Source organism: Brachycentrus maculatus, unplaced genomic scaffold (genome assembly GCF_059751285.1).
Source record: "Brachycentrus maculatus isolate JH-2025_06_01 unplaced genomic scaffold, ASM5975128v1 h1tg000641l, whole genome shotgun sequence".
NCBI lineage: Eukaryota > Metazoa > Arthropoda > Insecta > Trichoptera > Brachycentridae > Brachycentrus > Brachycentrus maculatus.
The window spans coordinates 157,155-181,096 of NW_028281377.1; the positions used below are offsets into that span (position 1 = coordinate 157,155).

The 23,942-nt window shown below is 30.7% G+C and overlaps 1 non-coding gene across 1 annotated transcript; it reads right to left on the reverse strand.

Moving 5' to 3' along the window:
- Positions 1–23,275: 23,275 nt before the first annotated feature.
- TRNAR-ACG (transfer RNA arginine (anticodon ACG)) lies at positions 23,276–23,348 on the reverse strand. The gene has a single exon. It is a non-coding gene; the product is annotated as a tRNA-Arg (tRNA).
- Between the last annotated feature and the right edge of the window lie 594 nt (positions 23,349–23,942).

A 23,942-nucleotide genomic window follows, 5' to 3' on the forward strand; every position in this document is an offset into this window, starting at 1 on the left:
ACGCTACATTATCTGATGCAATAACGTATACATCATCGGGTCAGTAGTGAAGATAGGCATAAAACATAATATGAATTTGCTTACATTATTTCACATTGTGTACGACGCTCAATTGTTAAACACCTTTGTGTGATTTTTCAAGAAAACGTCCCTTTATAAATTGGCTGATATTATTATTCCTGTTATTTTGAAATGGACCAATACCGCGAGCATCCCACAGCTGTCGGGAAGACTTTTCTATTCTTACCTTGGCTCACGGTGAGGGAAAAGAGGGAAATAAATAAATACAGACACTGAAAAAATACTTAGAGTTGTTCCTCATGATTGATTTATGGCGCTCACTTCGTGTCGTCGAAATATGCCGTTAATCAAAATCGTTAAATAAATACAAAAGGATTATAATGACCTAAAACCAGAACGAATATTATTCATAGAAATTTGTCAACTTAGAGGAAAATAGTCAATCGAAAAGATTAGTACAGGATATTTTTTTTTATTGAATGATTTATTTGTTAAGTTTATATACTCGTATACATATAAATATACATATCTATATCCATTTATTTAAAAATTCATAAACATATTTTTTTTGCAGAGACCTACCAACCCACCTTATGTGTCTTGTCGGTGGAGTTCTTTGAACATACGTTTTTAAAAAATTAACATGGTATCCACACACAAAAAAAACGATTTTACAATTTTCATAGCATTAACTCTCGATAATTAACACATTCCTTTATTATACTTCTTTGACTCACATCCATACCTAAATGGTACATAGGGCTCAATATCCGATTTTCACTGGATACCTCGATTATCAAACACACTATCCGCCATGAGCAATGATTAATGTTGGGTTCATTGCTGTTATACTGAACAGATGGTACCACCTTTGCAAAAAAAATATATTAAAACATGTTATCTGTCACAGAGAATAGCAAAAATGGCACTAAGGATTGCATACCCGTATTTGCACAAGTACAATTAAGAAGCCTCTTGAAATTAGTAAAGGGTCCGCCAAATAACTTTTTTTTTTTGAAAATGCTATAAAAAAAAAACTTTGTAGCTTCGGCTGTGTGGCACGTAGCGCCGTCCTGTTGAAACCAAATGTTGCCAATATCCTCTTCTTCAATTTTTGTGAACAAAAATCCGTTCAACATGGCCCGATAACGATCGCCATTGACTGTAACGGCCACTCCTTGATCATTTTCAAAGAAAAATGGCCCAATTATGCCTCTGGACCAAAATCCGCACCAAACAGTGACTCGTTTTGGGTGTACCGGCTTTTCAATGTATGCGTGCGGGTTTTCTGTGCCCCAAATACGACAATTTTGCTTGTTTACATACCCGCCAAGATCAAAATGAGCTTCATCCGAAAAGATGATTTTTTTGGCAAAATCGGCATCTTCTGTAAGTCGATCGCAGGCCCACTCAGCGAAGCGAAAACGCATTGGATGGTCAGTTGGCTTCAACTCCTGAACCAATTGGACTTTGTATGGCGTCATACCAAGGTCTTTATGCAAAATTCGTCTCAATGATGTCTCCGAAATGTTCAATTGTTGAGAACGACGGTGAATTGATGTTGATGGCGCTTCACGCACACTTTCTGCCACTACATCGATATTCTCGGGTGTACGCACTGTTTTTGGCTTTTCACGCTTTGGTTTATCGATGAGGATGCCAGTTTCTTTCACTTTTTTCACAAGATAACGAACATACGGAGCTGACGGTGCTTCTCTTCTTCCAAAAACCGTACGCAATTTTCGCACACATTCTGCAACATTACCATGATTTTCAAAGTAATGTCGCAATATTTCCCAGCGTTGTTTAAGCGTATACACAACCATATTCGCTCAGCGGAAGGATAAAACTAATTATCTGTCAAATCAGACATGAGCTAAGTGTTACCATTCACGAAATAAACACTAGTTGAAAAAAAAAACTTTAGATGGCGGACCCTATATAATGATTTGAGTCCATTGAAAATATAAACTACTTTATACTACATATAATGTGAATGTATTTTTTTTCAAAATACGTATCGTAAAATAACTAGTTTTTATACTTATTGGTAGTATGTTCAATGAAGGTAGTATTAACCTGTTCAATTATTTTTATTATATTCACAAACACTCACAATAAATTTGTTAATATTGTAGTCAGTAATCAGTCTAATCAAACAAACAGACATTTAATAAAACCTTCATCAATAAATATCAAAAACACGTTACTTTTTATATAAACTTACAATAATACGGCCCCAGAGACTACTGTGTATTGTTAATCTCATAATGTAACCGATAAAACGTCAAAAATTGTTAATGAACAACCAATTTACATGAATCAACCGCACCGAATTCATTTGGGATAGATGTCCAATTAAAAATCGTTAGGAGTATAAACCTGTCGCGGTTATGGACAAATGCTGTGAGTGAAAATCAGAAGAGTGGCTAATTTGTGGTGATTTAAGATCAAATGACGAGAGGTTTACTGTTTGACAGATGACCGCCTCCACCTCTCTCGAGTCGGATGTATAAATTTCAATATTTTCTAAGTATTTACTTTATAATTTAATTTATAGATATGCAAAGTGGTTATTTGTTTCCGCAGACAAAAATATGAAGCTTTGAAAGATCTGTAAAATAAATCAGAAACTTTTTAAAATTAAGCACAAATTTGACGTGCGTTTTATTATCTTTGATTTACGATTTCAATTTGGAATTTTATTTTTACGTTACTATTTAAATTTATATTTATTAAATATATTACATCTTTTACTGTGCATCATGTAAGTGCGTACTGTATTTATGTTATGTGAAACATACTTATAATGTACGGGTATTAAGCAAATACGCATAAGAATTTTGTGAAGTGCATCAATTTGTTTTTTTTTTAAATTTTATTTTATGCAATGGTTAAAAATTCAATTGAACAAATCTTACTTTCGAAGAGTAATGATGTCATTTTTAATAATTATTATAAAATAAATGTTAATTTATAAAAAATGGGTTCGATAGTTAAATATTTAATGGAAAACAAAATTAAAAATCTTCATCGTAATATCACTTCAACGATATCATTCAAATAATTTCATCAGTTGATATGGTCACTTTGTGGTAGTATCTATTATTTTTTTCAATTAAATTGTACTTGGTTAGTAAAATTAATTCTAAAAATCAGCTGTAAAACGTGTTTGACGCATTTAGCATCATTATCAAACACTTTATATGGAAAATTTTAGAGTGCCTTTGGGACGTTGAAGGATTATTAGTTGGAACATGGGACAATAGGACATATTAAAAAGTAACAAATTTACCCGCGAAATTAACACGATTAAACAAATTGCCCCGTTTTTCTCATATTTTTACAGTTCTCAAAAGATTTTTAAATTTCTGCACAAGAAAGGCTTACTTTTGTTTGAGATACATATTTTTTCGGAGATTTTAAGCTACCCTTTGTCGTAAGAAGGCCAGGGGAGCAGACGAGCGCGGGTTAACGGCCGAGAAAGCGGGAAAATGTGCGCACTTCTGTCAGCGGGAGATGTGACAGGAGACAGGAGCGCGAGTGTCCCGCTACAAGCCGTCCGCATTGGGTACTCCATCAGGCCAGGCATCGCGTCACGGAAATAGTCCGCCCTCGGAGCGACAGCTGCCCGCAGAATGGCGTCAATCTGCTGAAAAGGCGGTGGAAATATAGAAAAAATCAAACGAACAAAAAATAAACAATGACATCCTATTAATACTAATACCAACTCATCCATTCCGCGAGTACGAAAAACGATAGAAAATACTTTTCAAATAAAAATTTATAAAAAAAAAAAAATAATTTAAAATCTTAGCTATAATTACAAAATATAGGAAGCAACATATGGCAACACTAAAATTTGTATAAATAATGTAAAACAGTCCTGTTGTATGGAACTTTAGACAATTTGAGTTGTTACTACATATGGTTGTCAAAAACAATAAAAAACCAAACTTTATATTAAAAATATAAATTTATATATACATATATATATATGTGTATATATATATATATATATATATATATATATATATATATATATATATATATATATATATATATATATATATATATATATATATATATATATATATATATATATATATATATATATATATATATATATATATATATATATATATATATATATATATATATATATATATATATATATATATATATATATATATATATATATATATATATATATATATATATATATATATATATATATATATATATATATATATATATATATATATATATATATATATATATTTATATATATTCAACTTTTTTAATGTAATTTAAGTAATTTTTTGTCTTTTTTAATTTTTTGGTAATACCTCAATATCTCATGAGACATTTCCAATGTATTAATTTATCGTGAATAAATATAAATAAAAGCGAACATGACAGTTTTCGATATTTTGTAACAATATCCCGAATTAATACACCCTTTTGTATTACAATACCAGCTGTTAGATCAGTAGTCATCGGGGCTCGTAATTTCAACACTTAGAGCGCTTTAAAATCCAGTAAAGCTCGACATCTGTTCGAAGCCCGTACGAAATACAAATAGCCGGGAAGCCATGGAAGCGCCGCGGCGGCCAACCCTCCCAAGGCGTCGGCGTCGCAGGCGTCGCGTCAGTCGCACGAACCGACCGGCAAAAATGAATACATTCAAATATCACTTAGTAAAATTGAAACCCATATACGAACGTAGGTGGGTACTGTATGTTCGTGTCCACATAATCAGGTGAAGTCATTTGATCCGATCTGTTTGTATACGCATATTTGACGTTGAAAAGATTGGTTTACTGAATTTCACATAAATATATAATTTCGAATAATTTTAACTTGCCTAATTCTCTTTATGTTTTGTGTTTCAACAACTTTTGGATCTTTCTTTGTCAATTATTTATTAATGAAATCAACGGTGCATATTATTTTTGCGAAGACATTGGTATGCTCATGTGAGGAGAATAGAACTATCTAGTCTCCCCCACATTACCCTGCACGACCAACCCTTAGATAGAAGACTCCCGGGCAGACCACCAAAGAGATGGATTGACAGCTGGGAATCGACATCGCAGGAGGCTAAATCCCTCTTAAAAATAGGCAACAAGGCCTACACCAAGAAGAAGAAGAAGATTTCATGGGTGAGCGAGTGTTTTTGCCTAGAATTTTCACTCGTGAATTACATGAAATTATAGTAAATTTAAACATAAGAGTAAATTCACTCACGAGTAGGCATAGGCTATAAAACGTAAAAAGTTGGAGCCTGAGAAGGGTCATGATAAGCGGTGTTACATAAGCCGTAGCTAGATTTCAGAGTCACTTGGAAGTTAGGTAAATAAAAAAAAGACAACGGTGACATTGATTTCCTGATAATCTTGTTTTTTCGTATTAACATATTATTTCATATAATATATCCTCTACCATTTTATTGTAATAAAATAAAGTTAATATGTTTATAAGTCAAAAAGAATGCGTTAAAAACCGAAATAATTCAAATCACTTTTTGACTGTTATAGTATCGTTTAAATTGAATATCATTATCAATTATCACTCAATCTTGAATAACAATTTGATAAACTTTGTCCGATTCTCTAATATATATGGCGATCAATAATGTGTCAGTGAGGGGTGGCCTTCTTTTGTATCAATTTCATTAATGAAAGTCAATTTGATGTAAGTGCGAGGCGCTGTGAATGTTCACTCCCTCATAAATGTCTCTCCACTATCCACATGTTGTTCCAACGCAAATGAAACGGTTGGTGCCGCTGATTAAATTGAACAAAATTTAATTTGGCCTAATGGCTTTTGTACACAGGGTACCGAGGAGTCCGGGCAATAAGCTGGCTTACAAATTGTTACACAAACTGCATACACGATGGAAGTACGTGCGTATGCGGGTGTGGTATTTGAAGGAATGGAAGTAGGGTGATAGCAAAGGAGACAATTTCAAGTCCTTATCTTTATAGCTGACTTTCTGCTAAGGATCAGTAATATTGTATTATGAGAACGTTCATTTAAACTTATGTTGATATAAGTACTATAAAATATCAGAGTAGCTGAGATACATATGTAATTTAATCACTAATATTTCCTTGAGAAATTAAAAACAAACTAACTAACTAACCATCACGCTGCTTCCCCGCAGGGGTAGGCAGAGAGAATAGAACGCCACACCACTCTGTCTTTGCAAACATTCTTTGCCTCTTCCACGTTCATGCATCTCCTCATACATACCCGCCGATTTTTACGACTCCCAACCTGACCATTTCAAGTATTTGGCATACCTGATCGTGCCATGTTTTTTTCGGTCTTCCTCTGCTCTTTTTTCCACTTACATTCGCCTCATAAATTTGTTTTACCGTTCTTTCCTCATTCATTCGTTCTACATGTCCAAACCATCTCAACACACCTTTCTTAATTTTATCGATAGTGCTTATCTCAGCTTTGCATTCCTTCCTTATTTCACTATTTGCACATCTATCATACATCGTTTTGTCGCACATTCTTCTGAGAGATCGCATTTCGACTGCATTCAGTTTACTTTCATCCTTCTTTTGCCAACTCCATGTTTCACTTCCATATAATAGAGTTGGGACCAGGACTCCGTTGTGCACTGCCCTAAAAGAAAAGGTGTAATTATACTTGACTGGATTAAAAAATATTTCATTAATATACTCAAAACTGCAGTTTCGATAAAAAAAATCTATTGAAATCACTTTTTTTTTCACAATTATAGATTTCGTTCTTCTCAGGATTTAATTATTACAATGTTTATATTGGTATCTCAACATCAAGTCTGGACATTTACAGACATTTCAACATCATGGCTGGTTTAAGTGATCACTTTATATATTTGTAATATTCACCATTCTATCCACTCAAATTGTACGCTATTCAAATTTCGAAATTAGAAATTTCGGAATAACTTTTAACAAAATTTTAGTAGTTTGGTTACCAATCATTGGCAGAATAGTAGTGAATGTTACACGTGTATAAAAATATCACTGAAACCTGCCTAAGATAATTCGTAAGCCCTGTAAATGCCCAGACTTTCTTATTCTTCAACATTTAGGTTAAGGTAAAATTTAAAATATTGATATAGATAACTCTTAATAATATAATAAAACCCTTATCCGCACCCCAATGGTGCATAGGGCACTGCTTCATATAAACGCAGTGTTATCTCGATCGTTTACACATGAGGGAAATGTAATCAGCCCTCCACTTCAGGTACCAGTCCAGGGTAATATTGAATAAATATTACAGTGAAAAAATCACTTATATTTATTTGACCCCCCCTGGGAATCGAACCCGGAACCTCCAGAACGGTAGCCGAGCATGCTGACCATTACACTACGGAGGCGGACAAACTCGAAGAAAAAAAAGAAGGTAACTCTTAAGTCGAGCAAAATTTTGTGCTTTTTCGATTTGGATAAAGATTGAATAATTTCAATGCGTGAATAAGGATCGTTCATTTTTAAATATCTAAACGCGATGAATATTCCATAATTACGTAAAAGTGGTGCACAATTTATAACCCTATAATATCAATTAAGTTAAAAATGGGAATTTAAGACAATTTTAATTGATTAAAGAAAACACTTGTTTTTTACCACTTGAGTTTTATTATAGACTACATGTTTCAGAAGTTAAACTTCCATCATTCAGGTCTGTATAATAACTATATGTTATTATACAGACCTGAATGATGGAAGTTTAACTTCTGAAACATGTAGTCTATAATAAAACTCAAGTGGTAAAAAACAAGTGTTTTCTTTAATCATTGTACCATGTCTTACCACAAAGTTAATGCCGAAACAATAAATAAAATACAATTTTAATTCATTATTGAATTTTCTTTCTTTTCTTACCAAATTTTGTACTTTGCCTAGGGCAAAATATACATATCTTATTTGTGCCACCTATGTTCCTGCTCTGGTGACCACATTTAGCTTTAAAAATCGTTTAAATTTACCTTACGATTCACCAAAAACCCTTTTTTTGATTTTAAGAAATTCATATTTTAACGACAACCTGAAAGTCTGACGATTTTATCCTAAATTTAGTTAAAAAATACTACTTTTTTACATCGTGTCTTCGGATACTAGTTTGAGACGGTCATAAAACAGTGTGAGGGGTTGAACGTCGAGACCCTTATTATTTCTATTGAATAATTTCATTCGTTGAACCCTCGAAGCGTACGAAGTATAAAGCAATACACCATTACGAATTCATTCGTCTTCGCTTGGCTTCCATTTTGTGCACGCGTCCAACTTCACCCTTGGGAAAACGCACGGAACGAAAACTCGGAAAATGGCGGCAAAGCGAGTGAATGCCTCCATCGGGACTTCGAAAACCGTCGAACGAATACTTGATTAAATATACGAACGATAAAACTATTTTGATATCGTAAAAGCGGTTTATTTTACGATTCAAATATTGGTTTGTGGGCGGTTTTTCAAATGTGTTTGTGTCAAAACTGCTGTAGGAAATAAACCAATAGTAAAGCTGAAAAAATAGTTATAAAAAGTATGACACGTCATTAAGAATTGACAAAAGTGTTGTCAAGTTGTAGCACTGCGGATTTTTATAGCTACTGCGCTATCTTTAGATACTACGCTAAAGACTTAGTTTGGATTTAGGTTCTTTTGTATAAAAAAATCCAATACATATATTTGCGCTTTACCGAGTAAACAATGAATTTTCTAAGTATGCAGTAACTAAAAATAGAAATTCCTGAAAATATTTTTTTCGTCATTTTATTTAATTTTTTCATGATCCTTTATTATTATAAGCATAAACCAATATACGGTTTATGATTCCAATAATTTTGTTTATTTTTGTGACAGCTGTTTCATTTTATGAAATTATTATCAAACTAAGAAAGTTTGATAATAGTCACAGACATTGATTCATTATATTCTAGTATTTGTGAAAGATCTAGTATTTATTAACTTGCAATTATATATGTATATACCATATGTATATGTAAATATTATGTTATACACTAGTACATACACTTATATATACACTTCAATAGATGTCTCTAGTAAAGTTCTAGTGATTCAAGAACAATGTATCAAAATGGGTTCTTATATATAGAATTTCCAAGAATTTGAGTAGTGTGGTAGTCAATAATGGGTAGAATTCGTGAATGTTACACGTGTGTAAAGTGATCACTTAAACCAGCCTATGACGGTCCTCAGCCCCGTAAATGCCCAGACTTCCATATTCTTCTTCATATTTGATGACATGTCAAAAAACAACACTTTTATACGGTTTTAAAAAGCTGTAGTAATAAATAATGTAAACAAAACCAATAATCGTTAGTAGCAATGACCCTTTATTGTTCTTATTGCGTAAAATATTTAAGAACGAATTTATGGCAGAGAACAGAGCGAGAAGTGGAGAAAATGATCGATTTTCGTTCAAGCCATTCGATTAGTTCTCCTCCTGGTAATGGCTTCTTCGGTCTGAATTACTTTAAACTTTATTCTCCAAACCAAAAGCTTTCCCAGAAGTTTATCGCCTTGAGAAACTTCAAGGAAAACTTTAGGTCTTTGTACATCTGACCATGAAAATTGATTAAATCATAACGGTATTATTTATTATAAGCTTCTTGCAGCTTTTGTATCGGTACTTTCAAGAACACCCGCATGTCGTATAAATTTTTTGACAGGGGCGATCGAATTGAATAACGTTTTGTTTTTATTTTTAAATAAGTATTCAAACTAAACAGATACAGAGTGACTTGGAGACGTCTCGTGTTGGTCATATGCTCCACCTAGGGAACGAACATGGAGAAGAAGAAGACTCAGCAAAACTACTTCTACTAAGATCATGGTGTTTCTATGCAGGAGTAAGCAAATATTATGGAATGCTACAATCGTCTGTCGTGATTTACATTTCTGGCTTCTTTCACATCCATATGTCTAGTCTTACATGTCCTCCGGTTACGTATAATTTAGAGATTTTAGGTTCTGATTCTCTGATCAAGTCTTTTTTGGCCATTCTCATCCTGTTCCCCCGTTCACATTTGCCAAATATACTTTCTTAGTCATTCTCTCGTTATCTATTTGCTCCATACGTCCATACCACCTTAAATATTTTTTTTAAATCTTTTCAGTTCTATGGGGAAACGGTCGAGGGGCACAAGTCTATGACATATAACCTCAGTTTAATTAATTTAAATCTTCACAGTAGTTTGATAATGACCTTACAAGGCGCTAACGATGTTTTTTTTAATGATACAACTTAGTAGACCCTAAAAATCAGTGCTTGATTTTAATATTTACAATATAAATTATGGAGTTCTACAAATTAAACGCTAAATCAATAAATTAATACATACGTAATTTTATTGATAGTCATGTTTGTATTTTCTTACCTATTCAAAAACTTTGCCAAATACTACTTAAAATTTAAAACATGTTTAAGTAGTGCCTTTATTATATTCGTATTTATTCATCATAATGGTAGGTATGTAAATAATTAATAATGGAGAAAATTTACAACAAGAAATAGGATCAAGGTTGTAAGGAGAGATTCTAGCGACTCAATACTCACTCGTATCTAGAATCCGCGTAGTGATTATCGGAATTTTATCTCACAACCCACTTTTCAAAATGAATTTGAATAAAGCAAACCGACCTTAATAATTGTCTTTACTACAATTCGGTTAATTAATATTTTATTATTTTTAATTAAGTTTTACTTAGTAAATATGATTTTTTCTCGAAATCTATTGTGACACGTATTTCGATGCATTCCGCATCACTTTCAAACACATATTTTATTATATTTGATTTGTATTAAGCATAACTGTAAAAATCGCAGTTTATCCAGATTTTTTTAGTTTATCACAACTGTGTACAGATAATCGATTGTCTGGTTAACAAAATCTATAAAAACAACCCCACAATACTTTTTAGCTTGTAATGTATAGAGTTCCGGTCCCAAGACACGTGGCATGCTCGACTTCCGGCTTTTAAAAGCACGTGGCGCCTCACGTTGCTGCTCTTCCGGTCACGTGGTATGTTGTCGTGAGAAAGTAGAATGTATCTGTACATGTATTATTTTATACTAACCAACGATTACTTTATTCGGATCATTGATCTAGTTACATAAATTGAGAAAAAAAGAAATAGATTTCTGTTTCATTTCATCACTTCCTACATATTATTGACAATGAAAAACCGTGTGATCTACCATATACATGTACATTTTGTACCCTGTGTGCTTATCTTTTCAAAAATAGCGAACCGTTTAGCTTGATGAAAGTTTGAAAGAAAATTAAATGACCGCTTACTTGTAGGACGAATTGCTATTTTCTTTTATTTTATAGGTTAGATCTAAATTACGTTATTTCATTTATTGATTCGGCAGTCACTTTGTGGTAAAATGTATTCAAAAAAATCCTAGTACATCGAACATTGAATGCTGTTACCCAACACATTAAAAACGACAGCTCAACAGTGACTATCCTGAGTGCACAACCTGACTATCGAATAACAGGAAGAAGTATGTTTTTAAGAATTTGGTCATGTCAAAAGTAATCAAGCCGGTTTTACCAATTCGATCAATAATTACGTACTATCTTTCTTTTATGTTGTGCAATAATTACATAGTAAGACCTGCTTTTCAACTTATGAGTGATAATTTAAGGTTTTTGTTTTTCAAATCTTGACTTACGTAATTTGCAATAAATTATGTATTCTCTAAAAATTTCATGATTATCGTATGATTAAAAAAAATGTTAATGAGTTTTTCACTTTTCATTTTAAACTGTATCTCCAAATTCAACTTTTATTATTTATTGTGTTTGTTAATTGAGTTGGTCGTCATTACGGTTATTATTACGCACAAATTTCCTTTTAACTTTAACAAAATAATATGTAGTAAAAATTCTTACACTGAACTGTGTGGGTATTTCTCGCGTCATTAAAAGACAATAGTACAATTTCATGTCGTTAACGATGATATATGATTGAGAAAAGGGAGAGATTTTGATTTGTTAGGAACCATTTATTTTCAGGGGAATGTATTTCGATGACATTCATCGTACATAGAAACTAAAAATACAACTACGGCAGATTCAAATACGAACAATAAACAAACAAAAATGATTATTCCTTCAGACACTGGATTATTAACCATACGGATGATATTATATCAGTAAATACTCGTATTATAGGTGTCTCAATTTTTGTAGTATTTTTTTTTGACATCTCATCAAAGATGGAGAAGAATATGGAAGTCTGGACATTTACGGGGCTGACGACCGTCATAGGCTGGTTTAAGTGATCACTTTACACACGTGTAACATTCACAATTTCTACCCATTATTGACAACCACACTATTCAAATTCTTGGAAGTTCTATATATATATGAACCAATTTTGAAACATTATTATTGAATCGCAAGAACTTCACTAGAGACATCTATCGGCGAGATGGAAAGAAGCTTTTTATTGAGCAGAAACTGTTTTATTAGTATGTGAGGTCCGAATCCTGGATTATATCACACACATGAGAAACGCCAGAAAATATCATTTTCATTTTTTATCATTTATGCTTATTATTTGACCAGATAATTTATTTACAACATTTTGAGTGTGTCCAAATACTTGTTCATAAAATCTGGATTATCTCCAATTATGCTTATAATTTGACCAGATAATTTATTTACAACATTTTGAGTGTGTCCAAATACTTGTTCATAAAATCTGGATTATCTCCAATTACAGGAGTTATTTTTATATTATTTTTTGACAAAAAAATTACATGAATATAACTCCTGTAATTGGAGATAATCCAGATTTTGTGAACAAGTATTTGGATACATTCAAAATGTTGTCTCAATTTAAGACTAAGCTTCAATTATTTTTATACGAACGGAGATGGAAGTCGGAGCATCCCAGTGCTGGCATTTGGCTGGTTTAAGCGATCAATTTATACCATTCTCCATTATTGATCATCCATTTTGCATTGATGTTTGATTATTTTCAAATGTTAGCTGTAATTTTGATGGAAAAGGAATTTTTGCTGACGTGGTGCTCTCGGTTTGGAATTTGTGAAGTATATAACTTTGGTCAATGATACATAGGTGAGATTCCTCCAGAATTAGTTTGTATACATTTTATAAGGAAGGAGAGCCTGAAATTACCGAAAATTGTTGATGTTTCTTTTCAAGTTGAGATATCCATGGAGGAAAAATAATTTAATAATAACTTTTTACTTCAAGTTTTATTCTTGCTCATTTAAACTAGATGAATAAGAAAAAAAAATATATTAACCAGTATTCTAAAATAAAACACAAATTGTTAAAAATATCATTCGTCAATTAAGTATGTACAATTTTGAGCCAATTTTGAATGAGTTGTACAAATTTTCCACCTACCTCGCAGTTGGTAATAATAATTTCTACTTTTTACGAGTTGCATATGATTTGTCTGGATGTCCCTTCCTAAAATAAGACTTCTTCGTGTGATCTCCGAAGCGACATGTGTAAAACAAGTGAAGTGCGCCACAGATGGTCGATATCTGTCATAAAATCCCAAATTACCTCGGCCAGCTTATTCCGGCACAGATGTAATTATAACACCGTGGCCATTTTATAGTTTCTTCGGGTTTGTCAATGTGTGGATTTGATTTTGGGATGTTTCGTCGCTACCAGCTAGTTCAGAATATGATGGAGTTTTCACGAACCGTCAATTAGTGTTGAATTTTACTGCGTGTTGGCGGCGTGTTAAATTTGCAAATATTGCGACCTTTTTGACAGGTTTGCATCTAAAATGCAAAATGTGTTTATTAAATTATGTACGAATGTGTGCATTTATTCCGAAATAAACACGGACAGTTTTTTTTTAACATGTTATGAAGAAAAAAATGTTTACTGGGTTTATTTTCTTCGTAGCTTTACTTAATAGTCACATAAAGCTGAGTAACAAAATTTCAAAGGGTTGTAAATGTTTGTTTACTATCTCATTCATCAAATTATAATTACCGCAAATTTCATCAAATTGAAATTACTCTAATGATCGAAAACGGTTGATGTTTCCTCTCAAGCTGAGACACCTTTAATATGTAGGAATATTAATTTAAGATTAACATTTGTATTTTTATTATTTTATTTCCAAATTATATGTAAAAGCATAATGTAGTAAAATAATGTTAGTTTTGGTTATTACTCATTCATCAATCATGCTTTATTTTATTTAAATATTTTACAAAATTAATTTATTGGCGAAAATCATGGTTTATTTAAAATATTTTATATGAATTCCAATAAATATTTCCATTAACAACCGAAAACTACTTTTGTGAACCAATCGAACATTGAAAATATTCAACATAATGTTCATTGCAATTAAATAACTGTATAGCTCCGAAAAATACGTCTTGATATAAATAAATCACTTTCCATGACAAATTAGGAAATAAAGATTTATTTTCTATATTAAAAGCATTGTTAACTTTGTGGTATGGTAATATTCTCCATATCGTTCATCGTTCACTTTGTGTAATACCACTTTAAAATAGATATCATTTTTAATGTGATATTACAAAAAATGAACGATAAATGATAAGGAGAGTGTTAAATATAGTTGTCCTTACCTGATGACGTTACCTTACCTTAAAATATGGCTACCATATCCTGTATACTCTAAATTCATGACAAAAATAATTATTTTTCATTCATTTGATATTTCTTTACCAACCGTAATTTTATTGGAAATTGTATACGAAAACCTACAAGCCAACATTGGTACTGTGGGTAACGAAATAAAAGCCCCTCGCAACTCGCAATAGACCGTCGCTAATGAAAATTCACTAGGATAACGATTCGTTAACTTTAAAAGGTTTCCGCAGTGATTGCGTCTCCCCTCCCCTATTCAGTGTGACTTTTCTTAGGGGTGGCGGGCTTTTATAGTGTGCAGCATCCCCGTTGCTTTATTGGGAAATGCACGTGCACTCTCAAGTTATATGGGAAACCTACTACATACCGGACATTCTCGGGGGGATGAAATTGGAATTTTTATATGAAAAAGCTCCGGAGCTACAAACTTAATTTGGGCATGTACCTACTTGAAATATTTTCAATTTGCAATTATACTTATGTTCTTCAACATATGTATTTTTATTTTTATTTTTTCGTTTTATTCATCCACAAAATATGTAAAACTACACTATCGCCCATTTATTGACTTTGTTTTCTGCACATTACTTTAAATTACCCGCAAAACATTTTAAAATCTTAACAAAGATAAAGAAGAATATGGATTTTGCTCCAATTAGGAGTTATTTATATCAATATTTTTTTATTGATACCTCTATATAGATGAATTTTGTCCATCTCCTTAGTGTAATGGTCAGCACGCTCGGCTATCGTTCTGGAGGTCTCGGGTTCAATTCCCAGGGGGGGGGGGTAAAATAAATATTAGTGATTTTTTCACGGTACTATTTATTCAATATTACCCTGGACTGGTACCTGAAGCGGAGGGCTGATCACCTTTCCTTCATGTGCAAAACGATCAAGATTACACTGCGTTTGTATTACGCTATTATACTATTTAGATGAAGAAGAATAAGGAAGTATGGGTATTTAAAAGGCTTATGACCTCTCATTGACTGATTAAGTGATCACTTCCAGCCTATCATGAGCCCTGTAAATATCAAGACTTATGTTATACGAAAATTAAGGTAATCTGTTAATATGTAATTGTTGACATCGCAACTTAGAGTAAGGAGAATATGAATATCTGGCAGCCCAAACTTCCATATCCTTCTTCATATATGTTGAGATGTTAAAATATAAAAATAACTCCCATTTTTATAAAGTGATGAAGCCCACATTTGTAAACAAGGATTTGTACGCACTCAAAAATGTTGTACACCCATTCAATCTATTTTTAATACAGAAATAAAACATTTAGCTAATTAGTAACTTTTGTCAAAAATGATACTTGTTATTTTTTCAATTGATAATTATCATGGTCAACTCTTGTATATGTGTTGCAAAAAAATAGTGTTAAATAGTATTTTTTGACTGATCAAAAAGAAGAATGAACGAGTAAGTTAGAATATTAAGTATTGATGTCGTATTTCCCTTGATGAGCACAACAAACAATGCGGCGGGTGGCTCGGGTGGGTATTACAGTATTACTTCATCCCCTAGCTCTTATTTCACCCTCGAGGTATGTATTCATCACGATATTCGAGACTTGGATCTTTCCAATCAACAGACGGCTGGCTAAAGGCAAGAGAAAGTTACAAACACTGTAATATGTACCTACTCAACTGAGGGGCATAGAAAATAAATACTATATTTGTCATGGTTCAAAGTAATTATGACTTCTACAGAAGTCTTCCTTAGTAAAATTAAGAGAAAGTAATAACATCTATATACACACACACACACACATATATCGGTAGTGTAAAGGCAAAGGGGTATATCTGTAAAAAATTTCATTTTATATGTTTGTTCAATAAAATATCTAAAAAAGTGTATTCCATAATCTGGCAAAAGGATATAGCAGTAGTTGCAATCATTATTAAGATATGTACATATAAAAATACATAAAACAAATGAGTTATTTAATTTCACAAGTTTATTTTTGCTCTCCTGTAAAATTTGCTCTGAGACAGAAATACCCCGTTGCCTTTACACTACCGATATATATATATATATATATATATAAATATATATATATATATATATATATATATATATATATATATATATATATATATATATATATATATATATATATATATATATATATATATATATATATATATATATATATATATATATATATATATATATATATATATATATATATATATATATATATATATATATATATATATATATATATATATATATATATATATATATATATATATATATATATATATATATATATATATATATATATATATATATATATATATATATATATATATAAAGGGGTTAATGTTTAAATTGTATTTACATTTTAACCAGCTTAAATGACTAAAAAGTCATTATTAAATTCAAATACAATTTAAAAACTTAGATTAAACTGGAATTTTATATGTGTTCCAAAAGTTTAAAATGTATTATTACTTTAATTATACTGAATATTTTTACTTTGCTTTATGCAAAAATATCAATACATTTAATATAAATTAAAACACGGTGTGTAATTTTAGTGTTTTTTCGTCAGTCAATTCGCCTTGCTAGGGCATTATCAAACCAAGTTTTGAAAAGACAAGCTTGGTTTTCATTATTTCTTACTAAATAAATATATGCAGTTATTTACTATTGAAACATAATTATTGTGTTTAATATCGTGTGGAATATTTTCGTCACGTGCTTGATATTTGAAATCCTGACCCGATAAAACTACAACAAACAAACCGTTGATGAGGTATACTCTTAGTAAATAATAAGATCAAATAAATCCACAAGATGTGATGAGTAAATACAAATTCACGAAAGTTATATATCAAATAACATACTTCGAAATGGAGCTGTAAGAAAATCATTTTGTCTTTTGGGACAAAATAAATAATTTTATCAGGGAAAAATTATCAGCTTGTGGGATTTATTCGATCGTGTATTTTGTAGACTAAAATCATGGTATATGGTATAATTATAATATTGATAATATTTTTGTAAAAAAGTTTTGAAAAATATAGTTTTACTTCTCTTCTTCTTTTTTTGATGGCTTTTCACCCTTCTTGGGTGTTATAGCCAGTGTCGAGTTATTCTTTATTTACACTTTTTACATTTGACTTATAAGTGTTAGTATTCCTGTTAGTGGGGTTAGTTTTATTAGTTATGTTAGTTTGTTTAGTGAGTTATTTTAGTAATTTATCATGCACCTTTACAAATTTATACAATTAATTTTAAGATATTTACAAATTATTTTATAAACAAGTTTGTTAGGGCAGGTTAGTAAGGTTAAGATGTTGGTGGGAATATAGTTTTACATTATATATGTCCCAAATGTTTTTCACTTTGTATCACTTTTTGGCAGATGCCTTCATTAATATTGCATCTGTTCCGTCTTCTTTCTGAATGCGTTGTTCGAGATATTAGATTATTCTCGGCATGAGCAAAAATCGTTCCTGACTATGAATATATCATAACTCACTTACGCTAACTCATCTCAAATAGAAATGGGGGAGGGTGGAACAAGATGCACTCTAAGGGCAAAACTATGAGAGGGATTTAGAACATCGATAATTCATGAGATATGTTGCTAGATTTCCCCAGTGACGTGACTTTTGATCCGCGAGATTAAGTGTTAAGAAACTCGATAGTAACAAAAACCCATTGTTTTAATAACTTTGGCCTTAAAACGACTTTTAAAAACTAATGTCAAAATTAAATGTATTTAAGCCTATATACATTATTACTACGTATGTAGAACTTGACGTTTATTTGAAAACAATTTATTTCTAAATTGAAATAGGATCAAAGTATGTCACATAACTAAGAAATAAAAAACAACAGAAACCATGAATAATTTTAAACAAAATTTCAACAGATAGACAGCAGATCCGAAATTCGTTTTGTAAAAATGTGAAACGTTCCTGCCAAACGCATACATTTATCGAATTTTGAGTAATATGTTGTTCAATCATGGGTTGATTGTAAATATTTAGCGCAACATAAAGTGATCACCTAAATCAGCCATTAAAAGATCCTAAGTCCTCTAAATATTTTAATTGAATTATCGATATAATATTGTTGTTATTCGTAACATATAGCTAAAAGTACTAGAAATAGTAGCACATACCCGTAATTGGACATACATGTATGAAGTCAAGTTAGCAAAACAATCAGGTTCTCGAATAAGATACGTTTCTTCGATTTTTAAGCATGAAGGGTTCAGATCGATGGCAGAGAGCAATGGTTCAGGTCAATAGAGAAATATGATTTTAAGTGGATAAAACGAACATGTACCGTGTGATTTTCACACGGTACATGGGTGAAAATCGGACGTTGTTTTAATAATATCTTTATTTTTAATATAACCTTTTGTTACAAAGATTAATTTTAAATTTGATCACATAATAAGTCTATTTATAAATTAAATAAATCATTTGATCTTCACATTCGTTTGATAATGCCCTAACAAGGCGAAACAATTGTCACAATATAATTTTTTATGTGTTTTTTGTTAATAAAATACAACTTAGTAGACTCAAAATATCTGTGTTTGATTTAAAATTAATACATAAATTAAACAATAATTTATATTCGATACACCAAAGTTATCAAAAAGTAAATTATAATTTGAAACGCATTCAGAATTCATTTTAAATTGTACATAAATAAAACATGTTTTTAAATGCCTATTTTGTGAATAGTCAAAATCGAATACCAAATTAAAAAATACAATAAGAATTCTTTCAGTTGTACGTTTACGTAAACCCTTAAAATCTCTAAAAATCGTGCTCAAGTCCTGGAAGACGTTTCCGAAGATTCTCGAAATATTGACACACCAGCACATCTATTTGCCTTATTCCCGAAAGAGCATACCGATTTCAAAATACACCGATACATTCGCCGAACCATTTCATCCCCCACAGCGAGGGTTTATAAAGCTCGTTTTGTTTTGGATGATGAACATGACTTGCGCCATTGTTGCAGCTGAAAATAAAAATACCCCATATCCAGATCACAGTCAACTTGAGCACGTTTTCCTTGATTGAATATTGATACTATCATATTTACTGAGTCAGCTATTGAACATTTTCATCTTTTTTGCTCTGGTACATTTGCATTTTTTATCACTTTTAAAAGCATTGCGTGGGGAAAACAATCATTCTCTTTGGATTCGTTTATTTTTTATTCAATACTTAACAATGGAGAATTTCTTCATAAGTATTTATTACTGACTTGGTGAAGAAGATAATAATAATACGAAGAAATAAAAATATTCCCAACATTTTAAGTATCTAAATCTTTAATCACCAATGTACTTCAGGAATTTATATTGAGATTTTTATGTTTTTACTTAACATGTAATAGCATTGGCCGATGATAGGTCAAAAGCCTTTTTATTTTTGATGTGTACCATATACATACATATATTATATATATATATTCATTCTTTTTTCTTTGAGTGTATAGAATAAACGCAGTTTTAATTTCATTCCAAATAACACTGGATGCGGACAACTCTAGATCCAGTCATGCGGAGAAATTAATGAAATGAAACCCTTATCCGCACCCCAATGGGGCAAAGGGCACTGCGTCATATAATCGCAGTGTTATCTTGATCGTTTACACATGAAGGAAAGGTGATCAGTCCTCCGCTTCACGTACCAGTCCAGGGTAATATTGAATAAATATGACAGTGAAAATATCACTTAAATTTATTTTACCCCCCTTGGGAATCGAACCCGGGACCTCCAGAACGGTAGCCGAGCGTGCTGACCATTACACTACGGAGAAATTAGCAAGAAGTAAATATTTGTAAAGATACCTAACAAAATAGAAGAATTATACTAGCCATAAAAATTCATTAAAAAAATACTAAAAATTATTAAATCCTTTAACGCCACTAACATTTATATGTATTTAAACCACGCATAGTTTATCTCGGTAATACAAATATTGTCACGCTTTTAATATACTGTATAACTAACTGATTTAAGATCTTATTTTTTCTTATGTAATTTAAATCACAAACGCAATAAGTAAATACATTATTTGTTTAGTCAAGTACCAATGGTATATTATTTATTTGAACGTTCTACAATACTTTATCAATTTATTATTATAATTGGAACAGCACTTATACCTATCTTTTCATAGTAATTTTTAATTTAATTAAAAAGATTTTTTTGTGTTCCTGAAGAAAATGATGAAAAAAAACTAATGACACATGCAACCCTTATAGTGCGGATGTCCCCTTCCCTGCCCTCGCCCACCCAGTTGCCGTCCCACGAGACTTGACTTATTGATCGCCCACCGCCGTGTCATGAGCGAGACACTCCCTTAGACCAGCCCTTAAACCACCCTGAACTACCCCTAGAATACCGGCTACCCTCAACACTTTGAAACAGAGAGGTTTTTAATGCAAAAAAAAAAATTGCCAAAATCGCTTTTTTGTCATCGAATACATTTTCTCGAAAATGCGACGTGACGGAATGTGAAAAATCTTCAATTTTACACACAGAATTTTTGGCGATATTTACAATTTTACATAGAGAATTCTTTGGTGATGTTTACAATTTTACATAGAGAATTCTTTGGTGTTGTTTACAATTTTACATAGAGAATTCTTTGGTGATGTTTACAATTTTACATAGAGAATTCTTTGGTGATGTTTACAATTTTACATAGCGAATTCTTTGGTGATGTTTATAATTTTACATTGAGAATTCTTTGGTGATTTTTACAATTTTCGATACAAATTGGAAGTAAGTTAAACGTTTTAATTTTTTAATCTAAACTTGATATTCTAATTAAAAACCGCTTCGCATAGAGAAGGGTATTATTAAAATGAAAATTGAAAAATAACTTCACATTTAGTTAACTTTTAGTATAAGTAGTAAACCAACTCATACTTAAGAATAGACTGTAAAACTTTTGATGTTGGAATTTGATTGGCGGTGTTGCATAAGCTGTAGCTAGATTTTAGAGTCAGTAAGTTAGTTTTAAAAAATCATATCATGTATTAATAATTTCTTGAAAAACATATATATAAACGTTTATGTAAATTAATTGCTTCATAATGCCTTTCGATTTTATTGATATTCATAGTGATTAATTTAAAAGCAAATCATATACATACATATCTCGAATTTCATACCTTTTTAATAAATAATAAAAAATTCAATTTTTATTTGAAGCACTAACTTTGTGATTTTCCGTTTTTAAATTACATTTTAATTAATTCGTCATTCGTGGATACTTTGAAATGCACAAAAAATATTTTATAAATATTTTAATGTAAATATTCGTAAGATATAATGTGATATAAATTAATCAGTTTTATGTCAAAGACCTCTAGCGAATAAGTTTATAATAGATTATTTGCTAGCTGACCCCTGTAACTTCCATATTATTTAGAAATATATGTATGAAAATTATCAACAAACAAAAAAATTATTAATTAATTTTAATTGTATTGAAGATGAAATTATTTCTTATTGTATTAATTGATTAAATATACTATCATCACTAAGAAGAAACAAGCACTTTATTTTTTTTATTCTCTATACAATTCAAAAATTCCGAAAAATCAATCATTGCATTAATTTTGTACAAACGGGTTTGAGTTTTTTCGGTTAATTCGAACCGATTCAGCCAAAACCAGTGCAAAAGTTCCTACTCCTATCAGTTCCCCGCTCCTTGAAAGAAATACTTAGAACAGGGTCCGTGAACTTCGCAGTAACTAACATCACACTAAACACATTCAAATAAGGAATATATGACTGATGTTTCATCCTTTATGTTTCCCTAATTTCGTTATTTATAGATATATATATATATATATATATATATATATATATATATATATATATATATATATATATATATATATATATATATATATATATATATATATATATATATATATATATATATATATATATATATATATATATATATATATATATATATATATATATATATATATATATATATATATATATATATATATATATATATATATATATATATATATATATATATATATATATATATATATATATATATATATATATATATATATATATATATATATATATATATATATATATATATATATATATATATATATATATATATATATATATATATATATATATATATATATATATATATATATATGAAAAAATATATAAATATTAATTTTTTTTACACCGTTTCTTCAAACCTTTAAAATAACACAATGACACGTGTTTCAATGCATTCCACATTATTTTTAAACGCCGTACCTATATTAAATGATGCGGAATGCATGGAAACACGTGTCACAATTTAATTATTTTAAGAAATCGTGGTATTTTCCAATTAAAACTTAAATTCAAAATTGAAAGATACTACCACAAAAGGAATCAATGAATAAAATCATTTAACTAAGTTTAACCTCGCCATTTTTTAATCTGTGATACTTTTTATTTCTCGCATTTAATTGGTCATTCAATTAATCTAGATAATTTAATTAAATAAAAACAAAAAAGCAAGCCTAAAATATGCGTATAAAAAAGCTATCTTCGATCCTGCCAGGATTCGAACCTGGAATCTTCTGATCCGTAGTCAGACGCGTTATCCGTTGCGCCACAGGACCCCTGCGGCTCCCCGTCTAGTTTTAATAATACATGAAAACCGGTGCGCATTTATATACAACACCGTATTATTATACTTACCTACATCTCCATACGAATTGGCGACTTTGTAATGTTATCCGAAGTTATGATATACAAATGTAGATAATATATTTTTTATGATTCAATAAATAATATTATTTATATTAACCGTATTTACTTTTGATACAAAGTGTTAAGTGTAGTCAGAGATTAAGTGAAGACAAACAAATAAAGTATTGTATTTTATTAACGAATACACATTTATGCAAGCCCAATACAATATATTCAGTATGCTAGCCAAACTACTTGCATTTGTGCAAATTATTACACCTACTAACGCCATATTTATGTATTATTAAAATTTTCTCTCACATGCGAAATATAACTAAAGTATAAATATAATGAGATGCGAAATATATTTACTGCTACTAACCGTTACGCCGTGTCTCTTCAGGTGTAGGCACAGAGGATGGAACGCAATACTGTCCTGACATACATTCTTTGCCTGCTTCACATCCATACTTCTAGTGATAGATGTCCTCCGGTTACGAAATGTATGCTATGGTTGCCATATC